The sequence below is a fragment of the Lissotriton helveticus genome, chromosome 6 (assembly GCF_964261635.1).
Source record: "Lissotriton helveticus chromosome 6, aLisHel1.1, whole genome shotgun sequence".
NCBI classification, from domain to species: domain Eukaryota; kingdom Metazoa; phylum Chordata; class Amphibia; order Caudata; family Salamandridae; genus Lissotriton; species Lissotriton helveticus.
Genome location: NC_136067.1, coordinates 802,025,875 through 802,044,520, shown reverse-complemented (window position 1 = coordinate 802,044,520; position 18,646 = coordinate 802,025,875). Strand labels below are relative to the sequence as shown.

General features: G+C 42.2%; 1 protein-coding gene across 1 annotated transcript in view; it reads left to right on the top strand.

The window, feature by feature from the left end:
• Positions 1-18,646, top strand: part of GRIK2 (glutamate ionotropic receptor kainate type subunit 2) — a 1,557,632-nt gene that overhangs the window by 1,248,965 nt on the left and 290,021 nt on the right. The gene's annotated exons all lie outside the window — the stretch shown is intronic.

The following is an 18,646-nucleotide window of genomic DNA, read 5'->3' as shown; positions in this document are numbered from 1 at the left end:
GGGCACCAGTACTCCTATTATGTCTGTCCCTCAATACGTACAAAAAGTAACAATTTTCCCCTCTTTTCCCTGGCTAAAAGTAAATTGAGAGGGGGTCCCCACTTTCATACTATTGTCCCTCAATACGTAATCAGAGGTCAGAGGTGCACATTTTAATTGTTTGCATTAGGGTCCATATCATCGTTACTATGGGTACCACCTTTTCGGGTGCCTGAACCACAAACTACCATAATTATTCCACAAAAGAACATACAAATGAAACTTCTGCCTCTTCTACCTTAGTATGCGGATATTTTTTCCCAAGAGAATTATTTTTACAATAGTTGAGAAGACAAACATTTTTGCAGCGAAGGATTCAACTGTTCTTTACCCTTTTTTCCAGGCATCTTTAAAAAGAAAAATACATCTAAAATACATGTGTGCAACGTGCAAAAGTGCTTCCAAGACACTGCACGTTTTCTGCCTGTAACTCGAGGATCACCTTTGCTGGCTCTCTATTCCAGCTCCCTGGACCATGAAAAATGCTGTTCCAAAGGAAAGTGGCCATCTTAGCTGACTTTATTGGCTTTGTGCTGATACAACAAAACGAACTCGGCGCGCGCCGCTCACTTAAGGGTTTATAGGCCTCAGCAGTTCTGATAGCAGCGGAGGTCACGGCACGCGGGCGCCCAATCAGATAATGCAAAGCAGAGCTGTTGTCCTTGCATCCTGTCCCGGGGACAGGTTTGCCAAAAAACAATCTCTCCGAGACAAGGCCTTGCAATCAAGGCGGGGTTAAAAAGGGTTAGTTGAAATGTTTTTACAAGTAATAATGCTTTTCACAGAGAACATCTCCAATCCAGCAAACCGTTTAGTCAAGGAGAAAATGCTAGGTTTAACCGAGCTCCAAATGCCGCTGTGCATTTGTTTAGATTTCTCATCTTGTTGTGACATTTCGTCAAGGCATTTTAAAACTAAGTTTGGTATTCACCGGCCAGGCATTAGTTATGCACATTTTCAAGTTTTAAAAATACAATGATAGAAGACAAGTTTATTCTCTGCAAAATTGCCCCTGTTCACAAGTCGGGTCCAAATCATCCATGTGGCAAATACCGAATGCGTGCGTTTCAATATTTAAATGCACAATGTCCACCTAATTCCAATTTTCGGTTCACAGAATGGAGCATACTGTACAATTTGCACGTGTTTTCTCCCTTTCAGAGGTGTGAAAGCTAATTTTTTCGGACATTTACTCACAAAATTCTTACAGGATTTAACAGCTAAAAAAATAGTCTGGTAAAGTAAATCCCCAGGATGCCCAATTGTACCCACTCTGTAATATAGTATTGAGCAAAATGAATGTTTTTCAAATAAAACAGGAATTGTGTTTACTTGGAATCGAGGCCCTCGGTGCTCATTTGGTACAAGCTATTACCTGCTTTACAATAACAAAGGTGACTCTGATTTACACATAAAACCCACATAGTTTTATGACAATACAAATCAGAATTCAGAATGGATTCACCATGGAACATTTAAGAATATAAATACTACTACTTCTCACTACTACAAAGACAACTTGGCTCCTTTACCGTTACCTCCTTCTGCCTACTCTCACCACCAGCAAGCATTAGTTGTGCTCGGAAAACAAGAGTTGTGTTGGATACTTGGTTCACTATACTGTAACCTTCCATGTGTCAATCCCATCGAACAATCATCTTCTCCAAGATACCTCCATTTTACCTTGAAATCTAAATAGATTTGGCAGGAGATCTCCACATGTTAATGGGTCAAGTCTTTGGTAAACTTTCCACCTTCTTCTAATATGCGTGAAGGGGCATATTTATCATTGTTGTTGCATCGCCTGTGTGCCACGCAAGGGGAAGCAAGGGCGATGCAACAATAAAGTCAGATTTATCAAGCGACGCAAGGACACCTTGCGTGACCCTGAATTGCTTGATAAATCTAGAGTAACACAACGGAGTGCAAATTGCTGTGTTGTGTCACTTTGCCCCAGGGAGGCGTTCTATGGGTGGATCTTGGGAGCTCCCACGCATCCATCCATGGATTTTGGCGCAGTCTCAGATTTACTATTTGTGTTCGACCTGGGAATGCGTCAAAATGCTGCGCCTCCCCTGATGAGGCGTAAAAAGGAGAAATATCTTCATTTTTCCTCACGTTTTTCCTCTTGCTATTCTGCAGCACACATAGAAAGAGGAAAATGCCCTGGAAGATTGTTTTTGTGCAGGAAGGCGAGGCAGCCAAGAATGCACCAGTGCAGGGATAGGGCAGGAATGTGCTGTATGATATTAAATGCAGTGGATTCCTGCCCTTTCATGCAGCACATCAAGGTGGCTTGTTAAATGTGCCCCTACGTTCTTTTATCCTACTTCTTCACTGCATTAGTGTTGACAGTGAAGTCGACTCCATAAACAGCTAAATATCAATCGATAATTCCTTTACAAATGTTAAACGACATACACTGACTTCTATATCTCCAATCCTGTTATGTAAAACTTTTCATCCATCAATGTAAGGTTCCATGAGCAGCACCCCTGCTTAACTTGTAGAAAAGTACACCATCACTGGTGGCTGTCGGAACATCCAAAGCCAGGACACATTCAGACTGGAAACTAAGAAGTGGTAAAAATAGAAAATAAGACAGCAGTTCTTTTTCATTTAAGCACCCAGTATCTTGAACAACATCTCTATATTCATAAGGAGTACCCCAGCTCTGCTCCAATGTAGGAAACAGTCCAGGACACCCCACATTAAAGAACATTACATTTTTTGGGGGAGTTTTATATAGCGTGAATTACACCCGAAGGTATCAGAGCACTTTACATGAGCACCACTTGTGTTACAGACGGACACATTCATGTTCTGTTAGGTAAGGGGAGATTACATGATTTGCTCAGAATCACAGGATGTTAAGTGTCCTTGCTGAGACTCGAACATCACACTAGAGTAATAATGTACTGCTGTTCCTAGAATTCAGCTACCTAAACTATCACTCATTGATTGTATGCTTGCCTTTGAGGCAGTACAGCACTCCCCTGCCTCTAGGCTGTGTTCGAGGTATACAAATACCACGTAAATACATAAACATATACATAGATGCATACAATTCTAAGGTACATCTGAAGGATCCCATTTTACAAACTGTCACTGCAAATGTCTTACGTTACCTCCAGCATTGTATTTTCCTTTCAAATCGCTCAATATTCCTTGAATTTGTTCTTGAGCACTTCCCTCGAAGTGCTTTAAGGTGACAGGAATTGGGTATGTAGTGCCTCAGAAAATCCAAATATGTATACTGATCAGGAATGCATTGAGAGATTGTATTCAACAAGGACACCGTCAAAGGCCTCATTCTCCTATACTCCTCATTATGTCACACACCTTAAACCAGAAACACATGCCTCATGCCATGAATGCAGAGTCAATGCCCCTAATTACACTATTATACTATGCTACAAGAGTCACTGAAGACACAATCGGGAGACACAATCAGCATCTTATGGCCCATGGACTGCAAAGTTGTTTGGCAATTAACATATGCCGTGAAACAGCAGGATACATCTTTTGTCACATTCCCACATGCTCCAAGCATGACAACAAAGAAAAGAGGTATATACACAGAGGTACACATACGTGATTTATCCCTCAACTAAAGGACCAATGATTGAAAACACACAGGGCTATTCACTAACTTAAATTACAATTGTGAGTAATTTATACAGTAATTTACTCTTACACATTTGAGTAACTTTAATACTTTGAGTGTTCATAAAATCTGAGTGTAAAGTTATTTAAAAGTGTAGACTTACATGTCTCCACCTTCTGAAAAATGGGGGAGCAAATTTACGAGTTTAAGTTACTAGTGCAAAAAAAAAAAATTGTAGTAAATCCAGCACCAGTCATGAAAAACCAGATGTGCATCCTAAATATTGAGTTCAGAATATTAAGGCAGGCAAATATAGAAGAGAAAATATTAAATCTAAAATGTCGAAGTAAGATAAGTATAGATTTTCTATATCTGCCTTCCCTGATAGGGATATGTTTATGTCTGGGTTTTTTTAGAACCTCCCGGCACCTCTCCACAAAAGGTGCAGATGTTGTGAGCTGTATTATTACTTTTCTTTATTTTCACTGAGTCTACAGATATATATATGTTAGACCTGTCAGCTTTAGGGTGGTATTCCTCCAAATGTTGTGCCTTCCTCCTCCATTTCTGTTGATCTTGCTTTTGCTAGCGTTAGTACTCTTTGCACTTTACCACTGCTAACCAGTGCTCTCTCCTTAAAACATGGTAACATTGGTTTATCGCCAGTTGCCATATTTAATTTACTTATAAGCCCTTAGTAAAGTGGTGGTACCACATGTACCCAGGGCCTGTAAATTAAATACAACTAGTGGGCCTACAGCTCTTATTATGTCACCCACGTAAGTAGCCCTTTAAACATGTCTCAGGCCCTCCATTGTGCCTGGGTGTGTGGGTGCATTTTAAACTGTCATTTCAACCTGTCAAAAAAAACCTTTTGCCAGACTCAAACCTTCCTTTTTCATACATATAAGTCACCCTACTGTAGGTCCTTGATAGTCTATAGGGCAGGGTGCAGTGTGTTTACAAAGCTGAACATGTACTTTTACGTTTTACAAGTCCCTGTAGTGAAACACTCCAATGGGATAACATTGGAGTTACCTTATTACATTTAGTAAGTGTAAATTCCAAATGGGAACAGAAAACCAGTTCATGTCTGATGCCTTTGATACTGTAATGAAAAATCCTAATGTATGGTGAAGAAGGATTTTAAACTACAATTTTGAAAATGGCACTTCAAAAAATTGGCTTTTTCCTGCCTTATCCATTTGGTTTCTGCAGCCTGTCTCTGGGTCACGTGACTGGTTTCAGTTGACAGTTAGGCTTTATGTATTCCTCCTAGACAGTCACAACAATGCGGAGCATAGGTGGGACTGGCTGGGCCATGCCTGAAGGATGGGGAGGAAGAGCTGGGCCCAGCCCCACTTACACTTGAATAGGTTGTGTCCTGTCTCCATACAAATAGCTGCATACCCCCTGTAGTTAGTCTGGAGCCAGGGCCTGGAAAGCAGAAAACCCATGCACTTCAAAGGGAAACCTATAAAAGCACTACTACCACTACAAAGGAGGCACCAGGTATAAATAATGGACGTCAGACAACAACTCTCCAATACATTCCTGGACCTGTGGATAATATAGAAGAAGAACTGCTGTGCTGCTTTGCTGTCACAAGGTCTGCCTTTCTGCTGCTCTGATTCCTGCTGCTCTTTATTGATGAGAATTAAGATTGGACCTGCACTTTTCATCCCAGGTGGAATATACTGAAGGGGTCAGCCATCTGACCTCCTACTCTGATCTACAGGGACATAAGAAGCTCCAGAGGCTCCCTGCAAATGCCCAGCTGACTTGCTCCCTGGACCTGCAGATGGACCCTCCTGAGCCCTGCTACCCTCTGCTGTAGTGATTTGCAGACCCCTAAGGGGTGGACCCCAAGTCCTGAACCCCTATTGTGACCAATCTGGCCTCCCTTGAAGTTTTTGGGCTGTTCGCAAACTCGAATGGGCCCATTCGCACCAAGACCATGCCGTCAACCACCAACGGAAAGTTCCAGCGAACCAACTCTTCATACAGCAGCATCGACTGCTGCGGTGGGGGCCAATGTGAAGTTCCAGCCACGACAGACTGCAACAGGATCTTTGCATTACAGCAAAGTCTGTCCACGACGCCCAGCCGACCCTTTCCACTACTTCGAAGGAAAACTGTGACACTCTCCCTGTATGTGCCTGGAGTGGTAAAAGGCTTCTGTCATTTTACAGCTCAGCATGGATTGCACTGTGCTAGAAAAACAGACATTTGAGGTGAACCAGTTCAGAGCGTCGCTGGTGTTGATGGGTGCTCTGTACAGGACCTGCTCAACACCTAAACTTGAATACTACCCAGAGTTCTCTGCTTGTTTTTTGCATAATTTATTCAGCACTCTAAGCCTGAAAGGGTATTGTGTGTGGGTGTTCGTGTATGTATATGTATATATATATATATATATATATATATATGTGTATATATATATATATATATATATATATATATACATATATATATATCCAGTGTAAAACACTCCTTCTGGATCCCTCCGACCCACATATATATATATATATATATTACCTACTGGCGGTCTCCAGTGGGCATATATAGTTAGGACCTAGTTTCCATAGGAAATCCGCAACATTCAATAACTTTGGCGCCGGTTGATGAATCTCCGCGAATTTCTCAAAGAAGATGGCCCACTCCGCTCCGCTCCTTCCCTGAAAGTTTTGGGGGGATTCGTCAAGTGGGGGCTGAGAAAAAAGGGGGGTCCCAAAACATGTTTTCCCCATGTTATTTTCCATAGGACGATTAGACACGGCTACAGCCCGAACCGCTGAACGGAATTACACCAAACTTGGCAAAATGGTAGGGACTGGTACGCAGTACCACCTTTTGTTTAAATGGTGTAAATCCCTCCAGTAGTTGTTGAGAAAATTGAATTTGAAAAAATGTATATATCTATATAAGCTTACTGTAAGCTTACTGTACTCTATACCTTCCCGAGTACGAGCTGCATTCTGATTGGCTGCCAATGTCTGTCAACACTCCAAAACAGAAATTATTGGCAGCCATCTTGTACCTCGGTAGATTGAGGCATAGGAAAGCAGAAAAACAAATGTGTAGAACTCAAAAAGGGGGCAGGGTAGAAGCACCCTGACACCCTAGGCCTGCTCAGGGGGTCCCTCAAGGACCCCCCAGGCTCCCCCAATTTTTTGGAAAAATCGCGGGGTATGCGAGAGATCTGATTGGCTGTCAGCACTTCATCCAAGAAGTGTTGGCAGCCATCTTGGGACCAATATACATGATAGCACCTCATTGTAGTTAATAGAAGGTTTTAGGACTTTAGTTACATTATAAATCATTTGTTGATGGTACCATACTCATTTTAGGAATTGTGGTGTGTTCTAAGGTGATTTTACCATGTGAAAAAGCCTTCTGCTGGGATATCATGAATCATGTTTGAAAGAAAACTATTATCTCATGATTTTCCCACGGTGCTTTGGAAGGGGATCTATAAGCTAAACTGAAAGCATATTTTCTGTAAATTCACATTATCTTTCTCAGTCATGTGAGAATGAAGTCTGACATTCTCAGTAAAACATGTACATCCAACAAGGACAGAGACTGTCAGTTGATTCCTTTGTGTTCTACTGCAGCCTCCTAGAGTGTTCTAAAGAACAACTAGAGCGCTAACAGTCCTACTTATTACAAAGGTATAGCACACCTGAAGCCATCTTGATTGGAATAAAGTGGTAACTCTTAAAACATTTAATTTAAAAACGAACAAAATTAGGAGGTATATTTTGCCATAGAAAGTATGATTAGTGCTGCAGAAAGAAAAATTAGGGCACATTTTGAGTGACTTCTCAAATCCTCTTCTATTTCATTAAAACATTCTGACATGCAGTCTCCCAAGATGGCCACCAGAGACAAAAGAGCCCAAATGTAGCCCAAATATCACCCAGATGTAGCCCAAGTATAGCCCAATGGCAGAATGTCCCAGAGTGTTCTAAAGAACAACTAGAGCGCTAACAGTCTTACTTATGACAAAAGTATGGCACACCAGAAGCCATCTTGATTGGAATGAAGTGGTAAGTCTGAAAACATTTATTTTAAAAAGGAACAAAATGAGGGGGTTCATTTTGCCATAGAAAGTATGATTAGTGCTTCAGAAAGAAAAATTGGTTACCCTTCTCTGTAGACTGCGGCCACAACAGTGAGGATTCGATTCGGTCCAGGTGGGGAGAAGACAAAGCCCATTCCATCGACCGAAGGTGTCCGCCAGGGGTGTAATTTGGCGCCCTTTTTGTTCCTGGTGTACACTAACGGTCTTGAAGGTTTTTTGTTGAAAAGTGGTGCTGATTTCCCACAGGTAAATGGTAAACGGATACCGATGTTATCTTATGCAGATGACACAGTGTTAATGACCCTAACAGCCAATAGCATGCAAACTTGTTTGAATGCTTTTGACGCTTTTATGCAAGGTTTAGATCTAAGGGTCAATTTCACAAAGTCCTTTGCAATGGTCTGCGGACCGATAGGTGTAAAATCTCGCAGGCTCATGGTGAAGGACTCAATTATTGTGAAAGTTGATAGTTTTAATTATCTGGGGAACTTATTCAATAAAACCTTGAGTTGGGATCATTTAATATCAGCTCGCGTTCAAAAGACTACGCAATCTATAGAGGCTCTTTTGCGCTTTTCAGCAAATTGGGTCAAAAGCCGGTTGCAGAATTAAAAACTTTATATAAAGCTAAATCCCTGTTGTAACATACGGCGCAGGCGTATGGGGGATACAAAACTGCAATAAAATCCAAATTATGGAAAATAAATGTATAAAGCGCCTCCTAGCTGTCCCATCCGGCACCTCTAACATCTTTTGTCATACTGAGGTGGTCCTTGAATTTGTGAGCGACACTATTCGTGTCTTCCCTTTGCTGCTTTGGAGCAAGGTTTGGAGTTTCGAAGATCTGAAACTCACAAAGGAAATTCTGCCAGATTGCCTTAAGCTTGAACACCCCCATCGAAGATCCCATGGTTATCATATGTCAGGGATACTTTCCATAAGATAGGCCTGGGAGACATCTATTTGAACCCCGAAGTAGTTGGTAAGGAGACCAAACAAAAAATAAAAGAGGCCTATCGTACTAGACTGGGCATGTTGAGAAATAGTGAGAGTGTGATGTATGATAGGGGTAGGCTGCAGCAACAGCCTTACCTATCTTACATTATGCATACCCAATGGCGTTTTTATCTTACCAGGTTTCGCCTTAAAACACTGCATTTTCTTTTTGCCTTTCCCAAGCAAGTGGGGTGGTGTGAGAGTCTACCCCCTTGCCCTTGTAATAACAAAGTCTCACAAAATACCTTGCATCTAATTCTTTTCTGTAACTTGTACAAAGATCCAAGAAACCGATTCATCAAACCTGTTTTGTTAACTCTTGGATCCTGCTTTTACAAAGAGGGATTTGAATATCTAGAGTCCCTATCAACTCCAGCTATATGTAGTGCTGTGCTCAGCTTTATTAGACTGGCACTTATTATCAGAAATCGATATTGATCAGTATTAAGTGTAATCATTGCTTATCTTTTGATTTACATTTAGCAGAACAGTGTATAGATTGGTATTTTTTATGGTCCGTACATGTATTTCATAATAATGTCAGCCCACATTTGTGACCTTTTTAACCTTTATGTTTAAAATTACCTCTGTAATGTGTATTGTTCTTTTGAATTTGTGTATACTTTTATGATTCTTTCTTTTTGAATCGAAATAAAGTTTATTGAATCGAATCGAAAGAAAAATTAGGGCACATTTTGAGTGACTTCTCAAATCCTCTTCTATTTCATAAAAAAATTCTGACATGCAGACTGAACATGAACTTTGAATACCAGCAGCAGACTTCCCTGGTGAGCAGTAGCTCTACTACAGTGATCTAATGAGCAACTAGAGTGCTAACATTCAGAATTTATGGCAAATGTGTGACACATCTGAATGCCTTCTTGATGGAACCAAAGTAAACAAGCATTGAAAATGCAATAGATCTCGCCCTCGTTTAAGTTAAAGCCATTCTGTTTGTAATGAGGTGGCTTTTTAGCTTTGCTTTTATTGGTGTTTTTAAAACTTTCATGTAAATAACATGCATATGTATGCATATATGTATATGTATGCATGCATTTATATTTGTATTTATATAGATATGCAGATTATATATGTTTATATATGTAGGTTCCAGGTGGGCTAGTTGGCCCCCAGGGGCCCCCAGTCTGCAAGGGGAATTAGTTCCCCCTCTTCAAACATGCACGGGGGCTGCGTTGCGGAGAGGTGTAAAAAAGGGTGTGGCCTCATTACACCTCTCTGCAATGCAGCTCCCAGGCGCATACTGCAGGTTCAAGGTGGGCTAGTTGGCCCCCAGGGACCCCCAGTATGCAAGGTGAATTAGTTCCCCCTCTGCAAACATGCCCGGGTGCTGCGTTGCAGAGAGGTGTAAAAAGGGGCGTGGCTTCATTACACCTCTCTGCAATGCAGTCCCCTGGCGCATACTGGAGATTCCTGGTGGGCTTTCAGGTCTTATATAGTTAGGAATTAGCATTTAAAAAACCTTGCAAATTCACTGAAAAAAACATAGGTTTCAGGCCTTATATAGTTAGGAATTAGCATTTAAAAAACCTTCAAAATTCACTCAAAAACTATAAGTTTTAGGGGTGTTATAGTTAGCTGGACATTTCACTCATACAAAACCATTGAAATTGCTCCTATATAGTTAGTTGTACTAACTATATTTCGCACACCCGCAATCCACTGCTGATGATGTCACATATTACATCATTCATGACATGGTCAGTGACATCACTGATGACATCTCAAATGACATCACTGATGACATCACTGATGACATCATCCACGTGACAATCACATACACCTTTTCATACACTTGTAAAATCTTTCATCACTCTTTGTAAAATACAGAGTATCATATTTGAATCCATTGTTACAGCAATACAAGTATCTAAAAACCCACTCAGTGATTCATAGATGTATACACACATCTAATCACTTACCTGTAGATTCACTCATACATGCTGTCAATGAACAATAGAACACTATCAAAAATACTTATACACCTAAATCGACATTACACACCAGCACACATCCTATTCACATATGAAGTCATCCTACTCACTTCTGCAAACAATGGATCATACTTACATATTTACTTAGCTACACACTTATACAAACACAACTTCATCTATACATTTAGATAGTAAGTCATACTTAGTGAATTATAAAATCATTATTACAAGTATAAAGTTATCCATACAGTCACTCACACAATCATTGAGTCTTATGTATACTTATTTATATGCAACAACTGACACATACACTGCCTATTATTTTTCTAGTTTGTTGGACATGTACCATTGAGAAATATATTTGCTCATCACCACACCCATAAAGATATTCACTCACCCAAACAACTGTTAGAACATGTAGTTTTAACTTCATATATCTAGTGAATGAACTATTCACACATCTTTGGGCAGTCACACCCCCCCCCACCGAACCACACACACATTCACTCTCCCATACAAATACTCAGTTAACTAATCAATAACTAATATAGACTTTCACATAGCTAGTAACCAACTGGAGAACCAGTTTACACAACAACTGACAAAGTGATACAGATATTCAAACAGTTTAGTCACTATCCACTATATTTAGTGAGACACTATAAATTGGTCAAGTAAACAGTCAATTACACTGCTACTAAATCCTCCATCCAAATATTTATTTTTATATATCCACTCATTCTTCAATGCAAATTGCTATATATATATAATGCATATTTAAATAACGAAGCAAACCACATTCACTGGATGATGTCGTCAGTGATGTCATTTGAGATGTCATCAGTGATGTCACTGACCATGTCATGAATGATGTAATATGTGACATCATCAGCAGTGGATTGCGGGTGCGCGAAATATAGTTAGTTCTACTAACTATATAGGAGCAATTTCAATGGTTTTGTATGAGTGAAATGTCCAGCTAACTATAACACCCCTAAAACGTATAGTTTTTTGAGTGAATATATATATGTATACACACACATATATACATTGGAAAAGGTGTCATGCCGAAACGCATATGTTAGTATCATAATATGGCTTGCTAATAAATATTGAAACTGAATTCCGCCCATGAGTTCACTCGTTGTTTGGCAATGTGACAGTGGTTGCTGGTGAACTCATATATATATTTATATATATATACTTTTTTTGGGAATGTTTCATAAGGATTCGTCACATAGCAACAAAGTTATAAGGAAACCCAAAAATGTTTTTCCTATCGGAATGTGGTGCTAGCTATAACTACCCAGTGGTGCCATTTGCTGATTCCGCATGATACATTCCCCCAAAAAGTTACATCCTACCTCAGCTCCTTCCTGGAAACCTTCAGGGTGACCTGTCAAATGGGAGATTGAGAAAAGGTGAGGTCCAAAAATGCTCTGACTCCATGGATTTTTCTGTTGGAAAACGGAACAGCAGTGAGGCAAGTACTGCTAAAAGTAATTACACCAAATTTTACAGAAAGCTAGATCTTGGTCAAGAAATCATAATTTTCATGCTTTGGTGTAAATCTGTTCATTTTTTTAAAAATGAAACTTGAAAATCTTTGTATATTTCACGCCACAGAGGGTTCTTGGCGCCAACAGATCTCAAGATAAGATCTGATTGAATGCCACCACATCAACAAAGAGGTGGTGGCAGCCAATTTTGGAGTTGGGGACTTAGTCCCCTGTCCTACAGAATAGTAAAAAAAAAATCATACGGTGCGGGGTAGGTATGGTCGGCCACCCTAGGTAAAGGGATGCCAAAAACGGCATATTTTCAAAAAAGTTACGTAAAGGCTCCTCCGCCTTGGCCCAGGGAGGTGGTACATGTTTTCTTTTTTTGGGGGTGCTTGTGACCTCCCACCATGAGCCTGCATAAGACCCTGGGGACCCCATCACCCTGGGCTGATAATTAAAAAATGGGGATGGTGGGCACCGCTCCCTCCCTGAGTCCCAAAGAGGCATAGAGAATCCCATCCCTCAGGGCTGAAGTTTTTAAAATGTAGTGAGGGACTGTGGCTACATCCCCGGGGCCAAACATAAATATTAAGGGGAGTGGGCATATGGCTCTCCTCCCTGATGGTCAGCTTTGGGGAACCCATTCTCTGGGGGCCCGATATGCTGTAGTGTTGTGGGACCCATTCCCCCGGATCACTGTAGTTGCCAGCCATAGAGAGTGCTGGCATACCCCTACTACTCTCCCCAGCAAGCAATGGAACTTTGCTCCCACCCAGGAGGGAGCAGTTAAACATGCCCCCTACCTGTCCTTGAGACCTTTTGTCTCTTTCAAATCTCAGACCTACAGAATTGTTAGTGATGTTTGTCCCACTATATGGCTTGACACAATCCATGAATCTGTGTGCTTCCGATCTGCTACCTACTCATTGTCCCCGTTTGCATTCTAGATCTCATGTATGAGGTTCAAATTGTTAGCCCATGACATATGGATCATGATAACCTGCTCAACAAAACATAATTCAATTGCTCTTCCAACACCCACAGCCCCACAATAGAATAAAGACCAACTTAGCAGTATTCCTTGTGATATTAAGTTGGAGATTGCCATCACATCTGATGCATTACGCATACATTTTTACTTTCCTCATTGGTCAGACATCAATCCCCAAGGTTTTACCATGATCTTTGGATTGGCAGTTTTAGATTGTATGAATGTTCCTTCATTCATTTCAAAACTTTAGTCTTGCTGTATTGGATGGCAACCACGTTATCATGAAATTAATCAATCAGGGTATTTTTTAAGCACGCCACACACCCATGAGGGTCTCACACGCTAGGGTAAGCTACTCCATTCAGTCGAAGAGCCATGTTTTGAGTGTCTTGCAGAAGATGTTCAGGGAAGGAGCGCATCTGATGTAGATCAGGAGCTCGTTCCAGGTCTTGGCTGCGATGTAGGAGAAGGCTCTTCCATCTGTTCGCTGCTTTGCGGATGCGTGGGGTTTCGGCAAGGCTGAGGTCGGCAGATTGGAGGTTTCTCTTGGGTACATGGAAGGAGATTTTCTCTTTCAGGTATTGGGGTCCGGTGTTGTGGAGGCATTTGTAGGCATGGGTGAGTATCTTGAAAGTTGCTCTCTTTTCAACGGGGGGCCAGTAGAGGCTCTGCAGGTGTTGGGTGATGGTTTTGTATTCGAGGAGGAGTCTTGCTGTGGTGTTCTGTATGGTCTGGAGTTTGCAGAGCAGGGACTTGTTGATCCCGGCGTAGAGGGGTTATGAGTATGTGTGTGGGTGACGGTCTTCCTTGATTGGGGGGGATCCATTTGAAAATCTTAAAGAGGATACGGAGGATGTTGAAACAGCTGGAGGCGATGGCGTTAACCTGCCGGGTCATGGAGAGGGAGGAGTCGAGTATGATGCCAAGGTTTTGGGCGAGGTCCGTGGGGGTGGGAGGGCAGTGGCCCACTGGTTGTTGTCCCGTGCAGAGGGCGAGGGTCCGAGGACCTCTGTCTTCTCCAAGTTGAGCTTCAGGCAGCTATTGCTCATCCAGGATGCAACGTCCTTCATTCCTTCCTGGAAGTTGAGTCTGGTGGTAGTGGGGTCCTTGGTGTGGGAGAGGATGAGCTTGGTGTCGTCGGAGTAGGGTACTATGACGATGGCGGCGAGGCGGGCCATGTAGATGTTGAAAAGGATTGGGCTAAGCGATAATCCTTGTGGTACTCTGCAGTTGATTTCCCTGGGTTTGGAGAGGAAGGGTGGCAGTCTGATTCTTTGGGTTCTGCTGGTGAGGAAGGAGCAGATCCAGTCGAGGGCTGTTCCCTGTATGCCGGCGTTGTGGAGTCTGGCAGTGAGTGTGCAGTGGGAGATGATGTTGAACGCTGCAGAGAGGTCGAGTAGGATCAGGGCTGTGGTGTGTCCTTGGTCAAGGAGGGTGCAGTTGTCATCTGTGGTGGCGAGTAGAGTGGTCTCAGTGCTGTGGTTGCTGCGGAATCTGGATTGGAAGGGGTTGAGGATGTTGTTTTCTTCGATGAATTTTGTTAGTTGCGCTTTGATGGTCTTCTTGGTTACTTTGCCCGTGAAGGGGAGGCGGGAAATGGGTCGGTAGTTCTTGAGGCCTGTGGTATCTGCTGAGGGCTTCTTGAGCAGGGGTCTGACTTCTGCGCTTTTCCAGTCATCGGGAAAGATGCCGATCTCGAAGGTGGCGTTGATGGTGCGTCGTAGTTCCGTAGCAATGGTGGTGGTGGCTCTGTGGAAGATGTGCGGGTGGCAGGGATCCGTGGGGGCTCCTGCTTGGATGCCTTTCATGGTCGAAGTGGTGTCTTCGGTGGTGACTGGTGTCCAGGAGGAGATGGTGGGCTGGCTGGCGTTGCTGGAGTAGAAGGTGATTTCGGAGTCAGGAGTCTGGATGCTGAAGTTGTCGTGGAGGCCCTTGATTTTCTGATGGAAGTGGGAGCTGAGTTTGTTGCAGAGGTCCTTGGATGGGGTGAAGTCTGTGGTTTGGCTGGGGGGCTTGCTGAATTCCTGGATGATGCTGAAGAGCTCCTTGGAGTTGGTGGAGTTGGCAAGAATCTTGTTCTGGATGAAGGTCCTTTTGGTGGATCTGATGCGTTGGTGGTATTCCGTCATGGCGTTCTTACAGGTGGTGCAATCTTCTGACGTTTTGCTGTTTCTCCAGTTCTTCTCGAGACGTCTGCAGGGGCGTCTGAATTCTTGGAGGTCGGTGGTGAACCCGGTGACCTTCCTGGGGCGCTGTCTGTCGGGGTTACTCAGGGGTGCGAGATCGTCTGCGCAGTTGGAGGTCCATCTGTGGAGTTCTTTGGATGCGAGGTTGGCGTCGGTCGAGGTGATGGGGCATCGGGGTTGAGGGTGGAGTTGAGCTGTTCCTCAGTGACTTTGCTCCAGTTTCTTTGAGGAGGGCAGGGTGCAGCTTTGGGCGGTGTGGGTTAGTTGACGAGGAAGTGTATGCAGTGGTGGTCTGTCCATGGGGGTTGCAAGTTGTGGCTCCAGCGGATGTTGTTCCCACCTGTGAAGATGGGTTCGAGCATGTGCTCTGCCTTGTGGGTAGGCGTGGTGATGAGCTGCTTCAGTCCGATGTTGACGAGGTTGTCCAGGAGGGTGGTGGAGTTGGGGTCCCTGGGGTTATTGAGGTGGAAGTCCAGGCCTCCAATATTTATGTAGTCCATGGAGGCGAAGGCTTGGGGTGCGATGAGGTCAGCGATGTTGTGTTTCGAACGAAGCATGTGGTCTGGAGGATCTGTTGGCGAGGGTGAAGCGAAGAGTGGTTCTAGGGCTGGTCTGGACATGGAAGTAAAGGTGTTCGATGGTGGAGAAGGAGTCAATATAGATATACAATTTAAACCCAGAGTCTAGTCACAATGGACAGAGGCAGTCATGTAATTACTAAATAGTCCCAGGGGGAGCACAGAAGCCTTTATTACACCATGTGCACATTATTCAACCAATGTAACTCACCTGTGACGTCAGAAAGCCATTGCTAGGGATTTATCAGACAGGAAGTAGGAATGGCATTCCTAGGTCCTGCATCTACAGGCATAAAGGTCTGTCATATCCTTCACCTGCTGTTGGTTTGGAGGTGTTATAATTGCTGTCTGCATCAAAGTTTGATGATAACTGTACATGAATACATGTGGGACCGATTTTACTAGTTAAGTCACTATAAATACATTTCAGCAAGCTAATACCTAGATACACATCAACCCAGGGTGGGAAGGTGTTCTGGCAAATGGCATGACATATGGTTAGATTATGCACAGTACTTAGTCACAGATACAGTTGCAGTCAGAACAGTAGCACATCCATAGCATATTAGTATAGGATGTTAAGTGGAATTCGGAGGAATGGGTTTATGTGAACCCTCTATTATCTTGTGCAATTCTACTGTGGTTGGTTGTGGTCATGCTAGGTATTTTTTTTATTTCACTAGAGAATATATTGGACAGAAATGAACAGATCATCTCAATTTAGTAGAAAGTTTGCATCACACTTATATCATGCGACGTAGACAAAGGCCTTACAGTGATACACACGTCTATACTCACCTAGCTGCACATCCAGCATGTGCCTCAAAAGTAAATACCTCAAGTAAAGATTCAAGTAAATCGCTTAGGTGTGACCATGCTTCAGCCAATATATGTTTAAAACTACTAAATGATGCCTCCATGCCATTATTTGTTTGTCATTAAAAAAAAGAATTTTGTTAGAAAATAATGTTCGCCCTACCTTGTTCATCGTCTTAAGCGCTGCAGATTTCTCCAATTTGTTCCCAGTTGAATACAGATGCCACAATTCCCTCGCATTCTCTCATGCATCTGGCAGTCTGTGGTGCTGTCCCATTGGTAACCGTCAGTGATATTAATAGAAAAGTTATTCACTGAAACCCATATCTGACAAATTTGACCCTAAAATATTTTACAGCTTAGTTATATTTCACTTGTACACAGCATCATTTTTATATTCTATCTGATGAGTCTTTCTGGAGACATACAGATATAGGTTATCCGTGTATGCTTGGTTCAGCATTTCATGTTTAGGGAAGTCAGGATTCAGGTTTGCTCCCACTGGCCTGGTGCTGTGCCATTAGTGTTTGTGTGTATGTGCTATAAAGCTGTGGTTTCAGCAACAAAGAACATACAGGTCTGTTTTGATTTACAACAGAAATTAGGGAATTTAGATGGGTGTACCTGTGAAGTTATTGTGTTTTGTGAGACAAATATGGTTTGATATTTTTGAAGGTAGTCAAATATGTCTTCTTTTATTTTGCTAAATGCTGAGACATGTGTAATTTTCTGCATGGGGATGGAGAGGGCTTCACATTGCTGAGTGGAGGGTACCATGAACATTTGGTGTTAACTTGCTTTCCTGTGGCAGCTGTATGCATGGATGTCATTTTCTCTGTCTCATATTATAGTGGTTATGGAAAGGTAAGTAACAACTGTTATCTGTGTATATTGTGATCTGATCCATATGAAAGATTGTATTGGTAATTGAACGTTGTTCATCTAAATGATGAATTTGCAGTGGTGGGTACATTTTGCTCTTGTTCTGCATGTGCTGATCGTGTGTGTGTGTGTGTAGTGGCATGGTATTGTCTTTGCCAATGTGCAGATCATGACTTATTTGATTTAGTTGTTGTGTGTTGGACCAGGCTCTTTCTGCAGCATCACCTCAGATTGTTGCCTTCCTTTGTTGGACTTATTTTTGTTGGCGTTTAGGACTCTGTGCACTGTGATTTTGCTAATCAGTGGTAAAGTGTTTGTGTTCTCGCTTGATAACATAGTAAAATTGGCCACATCTAATTAGTACATTTAATGAACTTTTATTGCTGTGTTAGATGGTACTCAATGTACCCTGAGCTGGCAAATAAAATGCTACTAGTGGGCAACAGCCCTGATTCTGCCTCCTATTAAAGTAGCTTGCAAAACACTTCTCAGGACTGCTACAGCATCCTATTGTGAAGTTTTGAAACTGCCATTTCGACTTGGCAAAATAAACCTTTTGTGAAGCCTAAACCTTCCTTTTTTTAATACTTATAAGTCATCCCTAGGGTAGGCCCTTAAGGCTCATAGGGCAGGGTACATTGTATGTAAAAAGTATGAAATGTAGTTTAAGTTTTACATGTCATGGAAGTGCAAAACTCCTAAGATCATTTTTCACTGTTGCAAGACTATCTCTCCCATCAACTAACACTGAGCTAACATATTACTCTTACATTAATTGTAATTTATAATACTCCTTAATGGTAAAGTTGTATTTTAAGTTACTGTTATGAAAATGCCACTTTATTTTTTTTAACAATTTTCTGTGTAAACCAAATGTGTCTTCCTGCCGGTATCCAGGGTCACATGACTGTGATTACTCTCCTGTCATGGCATGTGTATATCTTCCAGACATGGGGACAAATGGGTCCTAGATGAAGAGTAAGTGGGTGTTCCTGACAGGATGGCTTGGG